Source organism: Bidens hawaiensis, unplaced genomic scaffold (assembly GCF_021521415.1).
Source record: "Bidens hawaiensis isolate Kalapana, Puna unplaced genomic scaffold, B.hawaiensis_p1.1 tig00064109_1, whole genome shotgun sequence".
Lineage (NCBI taxonomy): Eukaryota > Viridiplantae > Streptophyta > Magnoliopsida > Asterales > Asteraceae > Bidens > Bidens hawaiensis.
The window spans coordinates 44,122-54,244 of NW_027501470.1; the positions used below are offsets into that span (position 1 = coordinate 44,122).

At 38.5% G+C, this 10,123-nt stretch overlaps 1 pseudogene; it reads left to right on the plus strand.

Annotated features, from left to right (window-relative positions):
* Positions 1-7,661: 7,661 nt before the first annotated feature.
* Positions 7,662-8,407, plus strand: LOC143604172 (demethylepipodophyllotoxin synthase pseudogene; annotated as a pseudogene).
* Positions 8,408-10,123: the final 1,716 nt, after the last annotated feature.

The window sequence follows — 10,123 nt, forward strand, 5'->3', positions numbered from 1 at the left end:
ATTGGTCTTGGATCCCTAAATTCTAATCTTTTGCTTTATTGTGCAGGAACAGTTGAACAGGGCTGCCAACAAACTTTGGGTTATAGATAGCGGCTGTTCCCGGCACATGACGGGTAACAAATACTTGTTACACGATTTGAAACCTGTTCAAGGAGGGAGAGTGAGCTTTGCCGGTGAAAGTGGTGGAAAGATTACTGGAATGGGAACGGTGTCAAACGGAAAGATGACTTTGGAGAAGGTTAACTTTGTAGAAGAATTGAAGCACAATCTGCTGAGTGTGTCGCAGATCTGTGATAAGGAGTACACCGTTCATTTCACAAAGAATGAGGCGATCGTGTTGAAACCTGGTTTTCAGATACCAGAGGAGTGGATTTTGATGAAGGCTCCACGTGAAAGAAATACATACATTATGGATATGAGATCAACTGAAATGGCCACGGCAGAATCATGCCTTATGACAAAAGCGAGTGAAACAGAGTCCGAATTGTGGCATAGGAGAATGGGGCACATTCATCTTCGGAAGATGAACCACATTGTCAGGAATGGACTTGTGCTGGGCGTTCCCTTGAAGAATTTCAATTTTGAAGATAAATGTATAGCGTGCAAGAAGGGAAAGCAGCACAAGAAATCCCATCTCACCAAGAAAGTCAATTCAATTGCCAGTACTCTGGAGTTGCTTCACATGGATCTCTTCGGTCCCGTGAATGCAAAAAGTCTAGAAGGAACTTCTTATTGCTTGGTGATCACTGATGACTACTCACGATATTCGTGGGTGTATTTCCTGAAATCAAAAGACGAAACGGCTCAGATGGTGAAGAATTTGATTACCAAAGTTGAGAACGTTATGGATAAAAGGGTTAAGTTCATCAGAAGTGACAATGGAACGGAGTTCAAGAATTTTGAGATGGAGATCTTCTGCCTTCAGAGAGGGATTGAACACCAATACAGCGCTCCGTATACACCGCAACAGAATGGAGTGGCTGAAAGGAAGAATAGAACATTAATAGAAGGAGCCAGAACTATGCTGGCTGATTCAAAGCTTCCTGTGGTGTTTTGGTCTGAAGCTGTTGCTACAGCCTGTTATGTTCTGAATAGAGGCTTAACTGTTAAAAGACTTGGTAAAACGTGTTATGAGCTTATGCATGGGAGAAAGCCCAACTTGAGTGGTCTTGAACCATTCGGGTCCCCTTGTTCGATTTTGAAGACAAATTCTAAATTTGGTGAAGTAGCCGATGAAGGAATCTTAGTCGGTTATGTTGTTGGGACTCCCAACAGGCGTGTCTTCAATACATCGACCAGCAAGGTTGAGGTGGTGTGTAACACCGATATCACAAGTTACCAACCGCCAAAACCAAGCAACGGACCTGCTGAGTTTTTCGACTATGTTAAACTTTTTAAGTCTTTTAACATACCGTATTTGGATATTGCTGAAGAAGAAGAGAGAGTTGCTACGAAGATGATCCTTGATGAGGAAGAAAATCTATTGCAAAGACAACTGATCGATAAATGTCAACCTTCCTCATCAAACGCTAACGATACCCCTGCTGCCTCGACTGAAGAAGAATTTTTCAATCCATTTCACTCTCAGCATGAAACAACCATTGACGAGCTCTCTTCTAACTTGGAAGACAATTTGCATGTCGGTTCTGTTCCGACCACGAGAATTCATAAAGATCACCCTTTGGAGAATGCGATTGGTGATGTGTCCTCCGGTGTATAAACAAGACGTAGCTTGAATGAGCACACCTGTGTTTACACAAGCATCAAGGAGACAGGGATAATCAACGAATGCTTGTACACCTGCTTTATCAGCCAGATTGAGCCGAAGAATTATCAAATGGCTTTAAAGGACAGCTCGTGGGTCGAAGCCATGCAAGAAGAGTTGGCTCAGTTCAAGAAAATGGAAGTATGGGATTTGGTTGAAAAACCGAAAAAATGTGCATGCGATAGGCACAAAATGGGTGTTTAAGTGCAAGAGAGATGAGAAAGGGATTATCATAAGAAACAAGGCGAGGCTAGTTGTGAAAGGATTTAATCAACAAGAGGGTATTGATTATAATGAAGTGTTCGCTCCTGTCGCAAGGTTGGAAGCCATTAGATTGTTTTTGGAGTTCGCTGCTTTTAAGAAGATGAAGGTATTTCAGTTGGATGTGAAGAGTGCGTTTCTGAATGGGAAAGTTGATGAGGTAGTGTATGTTGAGCAACCTCCGAGTTTTCCTGACCCAGACTTTCCTGATCACGTGTACAAGTTAAGCAAGGCATTGTATGGACTACATCAGGCACCTCGTGCCTGGTATTCAACTTTATCAGATTACTTGCTTGAAAATGGTTTTGAAAGAGGGAAAATTGATAGCACGTTGTTCGTTAAGAGAGAAGGAAGCGACTTCCTGCTGGTGCAAGTCTACGTGGATGACATTATCTTTGCTGCATCTAAAGTCTCCATATGTCAGGAGTTTGAGGACGTCATGAAGAAAAGGTTTGAAATGAGTGCTATGGGTGAACTAACTTTCTTTTTTGGATTGTAGGTTGATCAGAAGAAGGATGGGATGTTCATTCATCAGACCAAGTATGTCCATGATGTGCTCAAATGCTTCAAGATGGAGGACAGCACTCCATTCGACACTCCAATCTGCGTCAATCACAAATTGGGTGCTGAGTCAGACGGTGATGCAGATGTGGACCCAACTCAGTATCGGGCTATTATAGGTTCTTTAATGTACTTAACTGCTTCTAGGCCTGATATAATGTTTGCTGTTTGTCTTTGTGCTCGTTTTCAGGCAAACCCAAAGGAATCTCACATGAAGGGTGTGAAGAGGATATTGCGGTATCTCAAGGGCAAACCGAAGCAGGTGCCGGAGGTGCTGGAGGCGATGACGGAGATAATCAGAGACAATTCTTTCCGGGTCACAACATGTTCATCACCTTAGACCCGGAAATGAGCGGTGTTGAAGACTACCGTGAGATCATCACATTCCTCATACGCTCGAGGATATTCCACGCAATCACGACGACACTGCCGATATCCTTACCCAATATCGAGGACTTCTGGCAGACGGTGGAGTACGATTGCCGTGTTGAGCCCCCGGTTATGCGAGCAACCGTCAACAACCAAGAAGTTCAGTTCTCGTCTGAACAAATACGGGTGGCGTTACGATTTGGAGAGGAGACTAGGGATGACCCTACGGAGTTTGTGGCTCCGTTTCGCGATGGAGCATTTCTAAGAATGGGCTATTCTGGTCCATTGGGCGATACCCAGAGACGGAAGGGGTTCCTGCTCGATCAGTGGCGCTTCCTCATGCACGTCATGATTGTGTGTATGTCTGGGAGGAAGGCGGGTACTGACGGTATGGGTGCGACCATGCAGTCCGCAATGACTGCACTGACCTATAACAAACGTTATAGCTTCAGTCAGATGGTCTTTTACGAGATCGATAGACAGAGGAGGGCGATGGCTCGTGAGCGGTTCATAATGTATCCAAGATTCATCCAGATGATCTTGAACCATGTGGCTCCAAATTTGCCACAACGACGCCCAATAAGATACGTGGAGAATGTGAGCAAACGTATCTTTGCTCAATGCCGTACTTCGAGTGCGAGGAGCAAGCCTGAACGTCGTCCAAGGCATTCTCCACTCTTTGGGTTCTTAATAAACCCGGGGTATGTGCCAGCTAGGGGGGATGAGTTCAGAGACCCTCAACCACAACAGGCAGAAGCAACTCGAGATGTACCTACTGTGCCTGTGGTGTCGGCTGAGGAGGATGTAGACCTTGATGCTGCATTTGGCGGCCAAGGATTCTTCGACATGGATCGTTTTGATTCACAAGAAGAAGTGCAGGTTACTGCTGCACAGGTTCGGGAAGTGCGTGTTACTAGAGCAGCTACGACGGTGGCTGACTCAGATCTTGATGACGTTATGGATGAGGTGAGAGAGATGTTGGTGAGACGAGAAAGGACGATTGGGAAGAGGAAGAGGACAGTGGATGATAGTGAGTCAGAAGAAGAAGAGGAGGATATACACAAGTTGATCAAACGATCAAGACGTGAAAGGACAGGTGCTGGTATGGGAGCTGGAGAGACTTCACGAGTTATATGTTTTGCTCCATCCGCACTGTCAGGTATGTCGATTGTTCCTACTTCTGTACAGGTTACAAGCGCCGCAGATGTTCCTGTGGTGGCTACATCAGCTGTCGGCATCCCATCCATCACACTACAGACGACGACTCTGGAGATTGTGTCGTTACCACCTCCAACGCTTACTCCTTCAGAGGTGGTGGCACGGTTTGTAGAGTCGACGGTTGTCGCAACTGCAGGGTTGTCGGTCACGATACCACCTGCGGTTACGTCCACAACTGCTTCTGAAGTCCCGGTTACATTCGAGATCCCTCCTCAGTATACTCAAGACACATCTAACACGAGGTTTGATTTCGATGCAACCCTCTCAGACTCGGAGAGAATAGCTGCACTTGAGCGGGTCGTGGCAGAGCAATCGAGGATAAACTTTATCCAGACCCAGGCTATTCAGCGCCTTGTAGCAGAGAATCAACTACAGTCGTCCCTCCTGGTTGAACATGGGCGAATTATAGATGCTATGAAGGAGTTCTTGGCATCTCAGGGGGAGACAGGCTGTAGAGGCGACGAGTTAAGGACGAAGAAGAGAAATGACAGAGACGATGATCCCAATGCACCGAAAGGTGCAGGTGGTGAGTTTCCAAGAACTACTCAAGCTCTTGGGACTTCCACAGCTCAGGGGGAGTCTGCGGGTGCAGTTGGTGGTGATGAGGTGGTGATGGTTGATGATGATGATGATGTGATCGATGCGTTGAAAGAATTGAATGATGATATGCTAGAAGATGATGATATGTTTGATGATGATGTGCTGCCGATTGAGGAGATTGAGAAGATTGGCGCACAAATTGTGATTGAAGATGAGATTGAAGAGGGTGAGATAGTAGAAGAAAATGTTGAACACGAGATCCCAGATGTTGAGAAAGCCGATATTGGTACTGAGATGGAGAATGATGAGATAGAGTGGGAGGAGCAGCCTAGGTGGAAAGAAGGATATGCTCATTGGTTTATTAAGACTAAAAAGCCTGTTGTTCCAACCATGTTCAAGAAGAATTATAATATCAAAGGCTATGCTGAAGCGAAGAAAGGGATTATTTGTTGGATCTATGATGAGCAGTTGAAGCTCTTTGTGCTCAAATGGTATGACGGCGTTCAGTATTTTAAAAGAATGTTAAGGTCGTTGAATACACTGCCGGAATGTGAAGTGAAAGACTTAGCCAGATTGGGGTTAATCAATCGAAGTGACGATAATATGGCTAGAGTCATTGAGAAAATTGTTTGGAGAGAGAGTTTAAAAGAGAAGAAGTTTGAGCTGTTGAAGCCACAAAAGGGAAAACTTGTTGAGGACAAAGATAGAGGTCTAAGAACTGATGGAAAACCTTGGATGGTAATGAAGTATAAACCGATCCGGTGCCTGACAGAAGTACCGATGAAGCTAATGCCCAAGGATGTGCTTAAAGACCTAAAGTGGTGGTACGTGGATTGTGAGACAGCAGAGGCGGTGATGGAAGACGAGGATGAACAAGAGCTCCTTAGAGTTTACGATCCGATGCATTTGGTAAACTTATCGCAAGCTGATCTGAAGGTGCTTAATGAGAAGAAAATCTTTTATATTCCTACTTGGAAGGATGAAGCGAGGAAGTATCAAAGAGTCGTGTCAGTTTGTGTTAGAGAAGGAGTGCATGCGTGAAGATACAGGATTACAAGACAAGAGCTTAAAGATCAAGATATGAAGCTACTGCCAAGGGGGAGTCTGTTGGTGCATAAATGTCAGTAGTTCATAGTCTAGTATCTGTAATCGAGTCTGTAATGTTATTTATGTTTTTGTTTAAAGCGAAGTTGTTAACAAGTTCGCCTAGGCGAACTTGTTGAACAAGCGAAGTTATGGACAACTTCGCCTGAACATATCAGGCGAAGTTGTCGTGTATTTATATTAGATGTTACGGCTTGGTTTAGGTTAGCAGTTAGTGAATCGTGTGATAGTTGTTAGCATTTTTGGTTAACGAGTCTGTAATAGTGATATAGTATCACGTGTTCGGTTATCAATATAACGTGTTCGTTTATCGTATCGTGTTTGTTTGATTTGCTTTCTACACTCGTAACGATCTACGCAGGGATTCCGCACCTGAGTAGAACGCGATATCTCGTGTGATCCGTCCAGGGAACCTACAACATCAAAATATTCAGGTAATCAGTTTTATCAATTCCCTTTTAACCCTTCTCTTCAAACTTGTATCATTTTTTATTTCAAATCACTTTAAAAGAAGAGAGTCTCTCCTTCATTTTTTTATTAAAGTTTGAGTTATGATTTTTTTAATTAATTTTTCATTATCTTTTTAGGGGTTTTTTTTGGTACATACAAATCCTTCTCATCATTCTAATAATATATTATTATACTTCAAGAAAAATATGATAACTCTAATAAAGTTCAGAGGTAGAAACGTGAACCAGTTAATAAAGTTTGTAGTAAATTTCTCATAAGTTCATATAAAGGGAAGTGTGAGAAAGGAGACAAAAATAAGAAGTGTGAGAAGAGAAAAAAATGGAAGACAAGAATGAAACTCTCTAAACACTTTTGAAGGGAAAAGTTAAAATACAAAGGTAGACAAAAGTAACAAGTGTGAGAACGATTAGTGGTCACAAAAAAAATCCCCTAAAAATAGAAAATAATAACTAAAAAAAGAATTAAAAATACTAAATGTTTCCCCCGTCATTTCCGCTCAAAGAAAAAAAATGCCGAAAAAAGACAAAATGACGAAAATAAACAAAAAACAAAATGATAAATAAAAAAAAGACACAATTTATCGCAAAATATAACACAATGCCGAACAAAATATGACAAAATGTTGAGTAATATAACACAATATCAAGAAACAAAAAATACAATTAATGACGAAAAAAATGATACATTAAAAACACAATGGTTTTTTTTCTCAACATTGTGTTTTTTTAGAACAAGGAAGACGGTTGAAACATTTTTGTGTTTTTATTTTATTTTTTTATTAAATTGTGTAATGATTTTTTTTAATTAACTTTTTTACTATTACTTTAGGTGTTTTTTATGGATACAAATACTTTTCATTCTTTTTATTTTTTGTCTTTATTTATAGAATAACCTGATCCAAACTTAAAACAAATACTTATAAAAGAAGATGACCATGGGTTGATGATAAGACTTGATTAGATATGCATGGCTTAGACTAAGAGGACGATCAAAAATAGACTACAACGATGAATGTATGACTTTGTGTGACAAATTTTGTGTGAATGTAGATGTTTACTTGTACGCTTGGCAACAAGTGGGTAAGCATAGACTTTTCATATACTTCTATAAAAACAATATAATGTATAAACACTCTCGTAATTCTAATTCAACAAGAAATCATGGAGTTCCATATTCTCTCATTGTCACCCACTGTAGCATCTCTTTTGTTATTCTTGTAATAACTTTCCTGCTACATATATTGAGATATTTAAAGAAGGCAAACATTGTGAAAAACCATGTCGCGCCGCCTCAAGCAAAGGGTGCATGGCCTATAATCGGACACCTACACCTTCTAGACGGATCTCGGCTACCTCACAAGGTTTTAGGTGACATGGCAGATAAGCACGGCCCTATCTTTACCATCAAACTCGGTGTTCACCATGTTTTGGTTGTGAGTGGCGAGGAAGTAGCTAAAGAGTGCTTCACCACAAACGACAGGATTTTTGCAAGTCGGCCCAAATCAAAGCCATCAGAAATCTTGGGCTATAATTATGCCATGTTGGGGTTGGCTCCATATGGGGATTACTGGCGACAACTTCGCAAAGTTATTATGATCGAGATTCTCTCACAAAAGCGAGTTGAAATGGTTGGACATGTTCGGGTTTCAGAAGTTAGAGCATCTGTGAAGGATGTCTATTACACGTGGCTAATGAACAAAGACGGTGAAGGTTCAGATGGTATGGTAAAGGTGGACATGAAACAATGCTTTGGGAACTTGGTGTTTAATATTATGGTTAGGATTGTTTCAGGGAATAGGTTTTGGTCAATGATGAAGAAGGGGTTCGCTTTCAAAATGTGTCGAGGAAACTTGTCGAGTTGTTAGGAACATTTGCGGCATCGGATTTTATTCCGTTTGCAAATGGTTTGGATATAGGAGGATATGAAAAAGAAATGAAGATGACAGCTAAAGAGATGGACACCATCATTCAAGGATGGTTAAATAAGCGAAAGAGTGAGACGCAACAACAAGAAGGCGACCAAGTTTTTATGGATTTGCTTGCTTCTGTTCTTCAAGATTCATCAGATGAGGATTTCGCAGGTTATCATCATGACACAATTATCAAAGCCACATGTCTGGTATACTTACAAATTAACCTTTATAAATATTCAACTCTCTTGAAATTTTAAAATAACACACACATTAGATGGGTGCGCAACACGACGGGTAACGCAAATAGTGGTAATCACGTAACATGTTTGAAAAAGATATTTTATTGTAAAAAAAACTATAACAATACATACTCAAGTTTAAAAAAATGTTTGTTTTTTGTTGTATTTTTTTTTTTAAATATCAACATAAGAAAAGTTGGTTTAAAAGTCAATAATATGTGTTTAAAGTTGTAGTTGCTTAAACTCTTACAAAACATAAAATTACCTTATTGTCCTCGTAAGTATTATATTATAGTATGCATGTGTCTATATATACATATATACATATAAAAGATACACAATTACAAGTCATGTTTAGGCTGTATTAGACAAATAACCTTCACGCGTATAGGTACACATTTAAAATTTATATATATATATATATATGTATATATATATATGTATATATATATATATGTATGTATATATATGTATATATATATATATGTATGTATATATATATATATGTATGTATATATATATACTAGCTTTTATCCCCCGTATTACGGGGTTGTTTTACATTATTTGTTTCTAATATTTATTTTGTTAGATTTTAATTTTATTTATTTTAAAGAAGATGATTATATTCTTAGGGTTTGATAATGAAAGGGATTCTCAAATAAATGAGATGTTATAACCTAGTTTAAAAGCTATCTGGGTTTATTTAATAATTATAAATAATATTTTTTTTTAAAAAATCGGATATTAATTTTTAGTATATCCCTATTTATATAGAATTTTCATATCAAATATTTGGTGAGAATAATTTTTAGTTTTATGAAGTGTTATAACCCGTTTAAGAGCTATCTGGGTTTAGTGAGACCCACACACGTGAATTCGGGTCAAATGCACGAAAATCTTTTATTTACAAATAAATCAATCTTATGGCTTGAAAGAATGTGAGGAGCAACATAGAGCTTTTAAAGGTTTCATATTTAAGATATATATATATATATATATATATATATATATATATATATATATATATATATATATATATGTGTGTGTGTGTGATTAGGTTCATTTCAGAAGTGATTTTATAGAGAAAAGTGCGAGAAGTGATCTCAACCATTAGATTATTAATCAATAGTTGAATATTATTGCATTTATTATAATTAATAAAACTTGAAAGACTTTGAAATTAATAATAATATGGTAGTTTAGGTAGAATAAAATAATTCATCATTAAATTTATCTCATCTATCCCTAAATAAAAGCCCCTCAATTTATGATTTGTAAGTTACAATTTATTTATTTTATTGTATGTTAGTGTAAGATTTAATTTTGCTCTTTTTTCACCAATAAAAAGTTTTTAATTTTATAACATTTAAGCAAAATAGTATCTTCATCATTGATTGATATTTTTAAAAAACAAATTAATAATTTGAAGATGTGTAAGATAGAAATATAATGTGTAGGAATAAACTGGAAATGTGTAGGAAAAGAAATAAGATGTGTATGAGAAAAATAAAGATGTGTAGGAAAAAAAATTAAGTTGCGTATGGGAAAAATTAGAAATGTGTAGGGAAAAAACGAAGATGTGTATGACAAAATTAAAGATGTGTAGGAAAAGTTTGAATATGCGTGGGAATAAATTAAATACGCGTGAGAAAAAATGAAGATTCGGCGAAATTGTTGATGTGT